The sequence below is a fragment of the Equus przewalskii genome, chromosome 31, assembly GCF_037783145.1.
Source record: "Equus przewalskii isolate Varuska chromosome 31, EquPr2, whole genome shotgun sequence".
In the NCBI taxonomy this organism is placed as follows: Eukaryota; Metazoa; Chordata; class Mammalia; order Perissodactyla; family Equidae; genus Equus; species Equus przewalskii.
The window spans coordinates 21,601,347-21,610,793 of record NC_091861.1 but is presented as its reverse complement, the minus strand read 5'-3'; the positions used below and the strand labels follow the sequence as shown (position 1 = coordinate 21,610,793).

The 9,447-nt window shown below is 42.7% G+C and overlaps 1 long non-coding RNA gene across 1 annotated transcript; it reads right to left on the bottom strand.

Annotated features, from left to right (window-relative positions):
* Positions 1 to 7,035: 7,035 nt before the first annotated feature.
* LOC139080647 (uncharacterized) lies at positions 7,036 to 8,969 on the bottom strand. The gene is made up of 2 exons (XR_011535320.1): positions 8,714 to 8,969; positions 7,036 to 7,542 (listed from the first exon to the last, which is right to left on the bottom strand). It is a non-coding gene; the product is annotated as an uncharacterized lncRNA (long non-coding RNA).
* Between the last annotated feature and the right edge of the window lie 478 nt (positions 8,970 to 9,447).

Below are 9,447 nucleotides of genomic sequence, written 5' to 3'. Positions count from 1 at the left end.
CTACCATTAATGCAAGATCCCAAACCAGAGTTAGGGAGTGAAACTCAATCCTTCCGTTTCCCTCATGACCCTGTCCTTCAGACATTGCAACAGTGCATCTGCTTCTCTTTATCGCCACTGCCATGTTTTAGTTCAGGCCTTGCGTGGATTAGTGTAGTGAACATTTAAAACTGGTCTCTCTCTATTTAGTCTTGCTCCACTTCAGGACATTTTCAATACTGCAGCAAATGCTATTCTCAAATGCAAATTTCAACCTGTCCTCTTTCTTAAAAAATAAAGGGCCCTTTCTTTTCCCAGGGCCCTAAGGATAATGCCCAAATTCCTCATAGAAGGCACTAAGTGTTTTCTGGCTGCTTACCACCTTTCTTACCATCCTAAGCCAAATTGAATTACTTGCAGTTTTCTCAAATTGCCATGCTCACTTTTTCTCGCCTCGGGTGCTTACTTCTCTAGGACCATTCCCTAAATTCTTGGTCTGGCCATCTTCTGTTTATACTTCTAGAATGATGCTTCTCAATGGTGGCAAAATTTGCCCCAACCTCATCACGGGGGATTTTTTTTTTTTTGATTGGGGATATTTTTGATTGTCATGACTGGGTGGGGTGGGGGTTGCTACTATCATCCAGTGGGTGGAGGCCCCAGATGCTGCTAAACATGCAGCAGTGCACAGGACCACCCCCACAACAAGGAATTATCCAGCTCAAAACGTCAATGGTGCTGAGGTTGAGAAACCCTGTTTCAGAATATCACCTCCTTTAGTAAGTCTCCTCTTAGGTGTAAGACCTCTGCTCTTACCCCACCACAGTAATTGTTGTTACTGGTCTGTATGTCCCACTTTTGAGTGAGGGCAGAGTTCAGATTTCATTCATTGTTGATTCCGTTTCCTAGCATGGCACCTGGCACAAGGACGATGACAATTAATATGTTTTGAATTACATTGCAATTGAACATGTATGCCACCAATCCAGAGAACAGTGTCCTCTTGGCCTACTCCAACCTGAAAAGAGAACTCAGCTCTTCTCCCCATCACACCACTTGAAAGGAAGAGGCTCATGGACAATTACTAGGATTCAGAGATCTGGGTGTGGGGAGAAAATAAATAAAAAATCCTTTCTTTATTTGGACCGCTCTTTAAATTGCTTCTGTGAATTTCCATGCAGCTGATATCATCTGAAGGTCTTGCGATGGGTGGAGCGTCTAACTTAGAAGGGATCCTTCCTCTCTCTGTGAGAGTCACGGTGGAGTCCGGTGGGAGGGAGGGAGGGCGCATGGTGGTCTGTTAGGGTGACTGTACTCAGGACTTGAGAAGAAACTCTTCTTTGGCTTCGTCATTCTTCTGTGAGAGAGAAAGACCTTGATGACTAAAGGTAGGTTGTGGGCTAAGAGAAAGGCCAATTTTAGGTCTAGGCCGTAGGAGCACAGGAAAGGAAATCCTTCCAGCATATATCTGGCTCAGCCTCCTACAAGAGTATTCGTTCCCAGGACTATTGTAGCAAAATACCACAAACTGGGGGGCTTACAACGACAGGAATTTATCTTCTCATGGTTCTGGAGGCCACAAGTCCGAAATCAAGGTGTTGACAAGGTTGGTTGCTTCTCCAGGCTCTGAGGGAGCATCTGTTCCATGCCTTTCTCCTAGCTCCTAGTGGTTGATAATCCTTGGTGTTCCTTGGCATGTAGCTGTTTCACTCCAATATCTGCCTCTGTTGTCACACGGACTTCTTCCCTCTGTGTCTCTGTGTCTGTCTATCCTCGTCTTATAAGAACACCAGTGATTGGGTTTAGAGACAAAATACCCTACTTCAGTATGACCTCATCTTAACTAATTATATCTGCAAAGACCTTATTTCCAAATAGGGTGATGTTCTGAGGTTCTGTGTGGACGTGAATTTGGGACATGAATGCAACCTACTACTAAGGGTAGGAGTCTCATAAAGAGTGTCTAGCCAAAGCCCTGTAGAATAAAGTGTATATTTTTGCCGAGTACCCATTCTGCAAATGTTTCTCAGAAAATTACTGTGGCAGGAAGCGGTGGGTCTAGAATTCAGAAATTTTTTTTCTTGCTGCCCTCATTATAGCGATACATGTAACTTTGTGACCCCTTAAATGTCTTAGGTACAGCCTGATTTATTTATTATGTCTAGTGTCTCATTTAAATGTTTTCAACTGACTGATGGGAATGGTTCCATATTAGAATACCATCCTGATAAAAGATTGGAGCAGGCTCATTGAGATCTCATTAAATATCAGTGATGCTAAGTATTGAGTCAATAGAAGTAGCCAGATAATATAAGAGGAGGCCTAGTTTTTTATTCTTAAAATTCAAAACTCACATCTCTCCTCTTTGGCATTTAAATATTTCATCAACCCAACCCAAACTCTCTCTCTAGACCATGACTAAAGAAATATCAAGCACTTATAGGGGTTATCTTCTTAAAGTAGTGATCAAAAAATCCTTGGAAAATCACAATTGCTGGTTTTGTGAAAGTATTTCTTAAAGGGAGCTGGAGAAAGAGAGTGTTGCAGCCAGAGTTTCAACAGGAGGCATTACTGTGAGCTGCATCGCGGTGTCATCGGCAGTGATTTGAAACCATAGAAACAAATCAGAGTTACTGCCAGTGTTTGCATTGAGCTGAGACAGCGTGCGCATGACTGTTCACACTGCCAAAAATGGTAAGAGTTTTCACCAGCCAAAAATAGATTCAGGTACTTTTGTCCTGTCTCAATGCATTTATGGATGTTGAATTATTTTGACATTTACGCTGTCATCTCTCTGGTCTCCTGACACGGTTGAGAAAGTGACTTCGCTTTTCTTTTATGATGATTCGAGTTGAGGGTGAGAAGAGGGTGAGAAGAAATAAGATTGCAAAACTGAACTGCAGGATGACCATTAGCACTATGGCTTTAAAACAAAACCTTCTATAAAGTGGCCCAGGAAATCACTCACACCTCTTGGTTTGAATATGGTTGGCACATACAGTTCAGAGTACTTAAAAGAGAAATGGAAAACAGCCATCTTTGGTACACTGGATAGAAAAAAGTATATTAAATTCCTGCTAAATCTGTTCCCACTTGAGTAGAAATAACAATATGATTGAATTTTCTGGGCATTTAGGAATCTTACTACCGAGGAACGTGACTATTTTATTTACGTTGAGAATCAGTCTTGAAAACATAGAACTTTGGGGGTAATAATTTAGAGAAGCTTTTTATTTTTGATGTTATGTATGAAATGATCCATATGAAATGGAACCTAATAGAACTGGTTTTGAATATATGGAAAATTTTCTTTTTTTCTTTTTTAAATGAAAGACAGAAATGTTGTAGGAAAAAAATGATTAAGCTTTAGATTTCTCCCAATGTCTCTACATTTGGCTATTAGAAATTTGATATTTTCAGATGATTCTCCTCAATTCTTCTACTAAAAGTCACAGATCGGCAGCCCAAGGACCAAATCTGGCTCTCCACTGTGTTTCTTTTGGCTTTTCCAGTTTCTTTTTGTTGTTGTTTATTTGGTTTTTTTGAGGAAGATTAGCCCTGAGCTAACATTCGCCGCCAATCTTCCTCTTTTTGCTGAGGAAGACTGGCCCTGAGCTAACATCCGTGCCCATCTTCCTCTACTTCATATGTGGGATGCCTGCCACAGCATGGCTTGATAAGCGGTGCATAGGTCTGCACCTGGGATCCGAACCAGCAAAACCCAGGCTGCTGAAGCAGAGTGTGTGCACTTAACCGCTGCACCACCAGGCCAGCCTCTACAGTTCCTTTAAACTTGTTTTGATCGTGAATGTCTTTCATCCTCCAACTGGACTGTCCTGCCAGCATTGCCCTTTGGTTTCTCACTTTTTGCCTGGCCTTCCTCACGTGTTAGTCACATGTCCTATGTCATTCTTGAGTCCATCTGATGCCATTTTCTCTATCTCAGATAATTACTTTCCTCAATCTTCCAAACTAAAGCTGCTCTTCTTTCTAGAGGGCTGAAAATCTGTTTTCTCCACTAAAGGTATCCTAATTATTTATAGCTTGCTCTTCTGTTTTCCAGCGTGGCTTCTCACTTCTCACACTACAGTGGTAAACTGATTTAATTTCTAGGCATTCCCCACTGTTCTAGAATTGACAAGCTGGAGTCTGAACTGGTGTCAATAATAGTCTGTGACAGTTTATAATCAATGATAGTCCCTCCACGACTACCAGGCCGTCACATTTATTGATAGCAGCTGCCTGAGAGGTAAGATTAGTGACAAAGACACAGAACAGTGAAAAGGTGAGGCATCTGAATTCGCCCTCCTTTCTCATTTTGCTCAAGTGTCTACCCCTTTGCCGTACAACCTAAGCATAAGGAAAGAGTGGCTCCATCCCCAACATGGGCAAATGTGTTCTGATTATCTTAATCCATTCGTAATATCCCATGGTGTCCATGTCAGGCCAAAGAGATGTGAGGAGAGGTCTGGAACAGGGGACTTCTGGAAGAGCTTCTTCAGTTTTAAGTGGGTAACACAGAGGAAGCAGAGCTTTTTAAACTCTGACCTTTATCCTGTCAGGATGTGATCTTTGGAAATGCTGTAGCTATCTGAGGAAGAAGCCAACACGTGGAGACGGACAGAGCCAAAAGAACTGGAGAACTGAGCTGGTAAACCATAGCTGTTGCTACCTCCATTGTTTCAGACACTGTGAGTCAGGGCTTCCTTGCACTCGCAGCCCAAGGCATCCTAAATGACTCAGTCTCCCCCGTTTACCCTATCTTTGTTAACCAGCAAAATACCCGGACTTACGTAACCTCCAGAAATCCATTTGTTCTTTTGTTGTCCTTTGGAATGTAAACCGTTTGTAGACGTAGACTCTCTCTCTGGGAAAATTCCCTATAGGAAAATTAGCTCAATGCTCTGCTGAGAAAGGTCCCGAACAGTTACTGACGATCACTATGATCTGCTTTCTTCTTTGAACTGCTGTTACGATTCGCTTATAATTATTATGGCTTGCATCTGCAAAATGACTTACAGTTTACAAAGTGCCTTATGTGTCATTTCATTTAATTCTAAAAACAGCCCTGCGAGATAGAAGAAAAGATGAAGGTGTGAAAAACGGAGCTCAGAAGGGTTACATGATTTGGCGAAGATCACAAATCTAGAAAGTGTCAAGGCCAGAGCTTAAATCTGTGTCCTCCAACCCCATGTCTAGGGGTCTTGCCACCAAACCACAGGTAGAGGTTGGAGGAAACCTATCGGTTATGGTGCTGGGACAGTTTACAGAAGAGAAATAGTGAGGGTGTTACCGAACCAGGTTCGTTTTTGCCCATCGGCCAGAAAGCAAATCACCAAGATGACAAGATTGCAGCAGAGAGAGTTTTAATCACAAGGCAGCCAAGTGAGGATGCAGGAGAATGAGTCTCAAATCTGCGTCCCTGAAAATGGGGACTCAGGGATGTTTATGGGATGAAGGGCCAGGTGGTCTGAAGTGTGGGGATAGATGATTGGAGGAGAGGAGAGGTGAGGTAATTGATGATCTGGGCAAGCATAGTTCAGCTTCATGGCTCTTCATAGGATGCATGTACACAAAATGGCGACCTTCCCATAATCTGGGAGTGGAATTTTTAGCTTCTTGATGTCAAAAAGGTCACTTATCGGGCACCTGTGCAGGCCCTGTTCATGGGTAGGTGATCTCAACTGGCCTGAACTGGACACGGGAGTCCTGATTCCTGAAAAACAGCTGAAACATCCATTACCATGGTGACCCAGGCGCCAGGGAGATGTTATCTGTAGGAACCTAGTAGGGGTCGGATAGTATATTGCCTAAGCAGCCAGTTAACAATGGGTGGGTGAACGACTAAAAGCTATAATTACTAATTGCAAAAGAAACCACTTTAGTTACTAGCTACCTAATCATCAATGGCTAACTGTTTACTGATTTCAGGGGGGCTCCAGACTGATCACAAGGAAAGTGGGATCTGTTCCTGGCTGTCATCCACTAGCTCTGAAATCTTAGGTGAATTATTTTACCTCCCTGAGCCTCCTTTTCAAGGAATTATGTGAGACGATCTGTTATGTGTTTTGTGATCCTAACATCCTGTGATTCTATAGCTATGAATTGCTTATGCAAATAGGGTACAAATCATGTTTTCTATAAGCTCTGCAGCTTCCCCAGCGACTGCCAAAGAGACACTGACTGTGTGTGTTCTGCTTGTGGTTCTGTTTTAGCCTCCACGTTCATGCCTCTTGAGCACCTGTGAAAATGTCAGTAGCTAGCAGATGGTTGAACATCAACTTAAACTAGCTTTATAAACCCAAGTCATGGGCTTTTCATTCGCAGAATAATTTTACTTTGGAGCTGCAAAAATGGTTTGCAGATGAGCTGATATGTCACCGTGATTCTCGGAACGTATTTAAGATGGCGTAAAAAACCAGCCCTGCAGAGTCTTTGGGAGGCGTATTTATTAGGCACTTGAATGGCAGGTTTCCACAATTAATTGTCCTAACACTGGCTTCCCTTCACTATTTTAATGAAGTGTGTGATATTTGCTGCCTCACCAGATTTAGATTTGAAAATTTAGCACAACCAAGGCTATTTTCTCCTAAGCAATATGTCAGCAATTTGAGAAAATTGCCATGAGAGAAACTACGGTGTTTTGGTTGCAGTTCCACAGTCCAAAAGCTCTTCTTCACCAAGACAAATTAAGGCAAAGAAAATGTAGCTCGCCAGGACTTAAATCTCTTGACTAGAAACTGGTCTGTGTCAGAAAGTGGGAAATGATATTTGTTGCAAAATTGCAAAGTAGTGCTTTATAAATAAATGTAAGCACTGGCTGGCTGACTAGAAACATCAGGTGTTGTGGCTATATAAGGAAAATAGCTAGAGGAGGATGGGGAAAAGATTGGAGAAAATCTAGTTGAGTGTGGAATATAGCGGCCCTTACCTTTGTGCTTAGAAAAAAGATGCTGGAAATTCGTCCTCAGAGGGATAATGGAGAGTTGTAAAGGTGGTGATGCACAACTTTGTGTTGGGTGTCTTTTTAAGTGACAAAAACCCAACTCACACTAGTCAAGTAAAATAGAATTTATTGGCTTATATAACTAGGAAGTCCAAAAGGCGGGCTGGACCCCGTGACTGTAGCCAGGGACTTGAAACATACATTCTTTTGGTTTTGCTTCTCTCTGAGTTTTGGCTTCATTCTGTTGACAAGATCTTGGCACACAGAGGGAAACGTGGATACAGGAAGCTCCAAGGCTATACCCTTCACCTCCTCCAGCATGCTTGTATAAATCCCAGGGAAGAATCCGGTTAGTCCTATTTAGGTCATAAACTCAGCTCTAGCCCAATTACTGAGCCAAGGTGATGGCGTGCTCTTATTGCTCAGCCTGGATCACTGCTCATGCCTGGGGGAGGGTAGCATCATGACTGACAGCCCATCAGGACCAGAGATTGTCGGATGAGGAATTCCCGCAGAGGAAGGGATGCTGACCAGACAAAATCATAGATGGACTTGAAGCTCCTCTTGAGATTTTTAAAAACGTCTTCGTATTCAACACTGAACCTAAAGTTTTGAAACTAAAAACAAAGGCAAATTATGGACAAGCTTTTTCAAATTATCTAGAAATGCTTTGTCCTGAAATTAGAACAAATGAAATAATCAGAACTGAATAAAACTTGAATCAGGTGATGTGCTTTTTCACCTAATTCATATTTTCCCTATAAACTCATTATTAAAAGAGCTTTGCATCAATAAACAGAAATTATGAGATGTAAAATGACCAACACTTTGGAGGAAGATTTAAGTAAGTATGAATGAGACAATTCTCTCATAATGGCGGAATCCATTCTCAATTATTCATTTCTATTTCCACGCTTGAATAGATCTCATGTAATCCATATGATACTGGAAATGAAGTGATCGTTAAACCTTGATGGTGTTGGTTATTAGATTGGGTTCCCTGGAACAGACTCTGAGATGGATGGTTGCATGCAGAAGGTTTATAAGGAAGGGAAGAAGGAAGGCAGGATCAGACAGAGGGAGAAGTTGATCTGCCATGTGATTGCTACTGACATCTCAGCCCATCCTACAGGAGTTCTGGAGCTGGGGGGGCCTTCAAAATTCTCCTAAATTAAAGCAAGGGGGCAGACCCTTGATGGCCTGTGTTGACCAGACATTGGATGCAGGCTGATGGGTGGGGAGAGGGACATAAACTTGGTCACGGCAGCTTCCTTAGCCAAGGGCAGCTCCTAGGAAGATTCTCAGCCATGAGCCATGAGCAGCCAACACTGCCTGGAGCCGGGGGAGTGAGTGCCTCAGTCCTGTGAGAGTGGTACCTAAGTGGTGTATCACAGCATCCACTACTGAAGGGCGTTTAATGGCACGACACGAGTGTCAGGTATACTTTCATTTTGGACTCCAGGCAAAAACAGTCTTTTTTGGCCAGAGAACCTTTAAAATGTTCCCCATCGTCACAAGGAACAAGGGAACAAAGTGGTCAGAGAATGCAAATTCTGCTTAGAGAAGGCGGTTGCTCAGGAGAGCACAGATAACGAACAAGATCATTCCAGGGCATTACACAGTCACTCCCAGGGTTAATAAGTGAAGACTCATTGCGTAGGGTCTCGAAGCAAGATTAAAATAGCTCAGACCAAATCTTGACAGAACAGCTTGAGGCAAACGAAAAAAGGTTCTCTGACCTCAGAGTCAGTTCCCTTATCCAGACGGCTTAATTGTGATCACCTGTACCTTGGTGAGGAAGAGCTGGGATGATGTCACGTTGTAGGTCACTCAACATAACTGCTGTAACTCAGGTCTCAGTCCTTGCTTCTCCTTAAAAGTCTTCTTAGATGGGTACATTAGGGTCAAAGAGAAGGGTGCTTTCTGTCTGTTTCGTGGTTTCCGTCCAGCAACCGTTTTCCAAATCCTGTTCTCCTCCCACCTCCAGCTCCGCTAACAGCCAAATTTCTCCTCCTCAGTAGTTGCTTCCCAAACCAGTTCTCTTGAGAGGTAGCAGCTCTGTTCCCCTGAGAACCGAAAAGGGGAAAATGTGGGCAAATCGTACTTCCCTTTGCTGCCCTGCCCTTTGTTTTCCATATTAACCATGCAGAAGACTGCTCAGGAATACTAGATTGTACTGACGGGTTGGGCTGACTCATGGAAATTATAGCTTAGGATGAGAAAAACTGTTTCTAAATGTGACTATTCCTCATAGTTCAAAGGAAAAGCACACAAGAAATCGGATCTGCTCTGGAGTAGTTACCTTATAGCTGTCATCAATCCTTTTTCCCCGGGTCTTCAGATTTGGCCTGTTTACAAGAGCATCACCTTCTAAATGTGCCCGTGGTGCTCCATGTCCTTCTTCTCTGTGTGATTTGTGTTACGTTTGGATTTATTTCTATTGTCTATTTTTTTTTTCAAGCTGCACAGATTTCATGTATAGAAGTCAATGAGTTTGGGGGTAGGTATACACTGTGAAACTG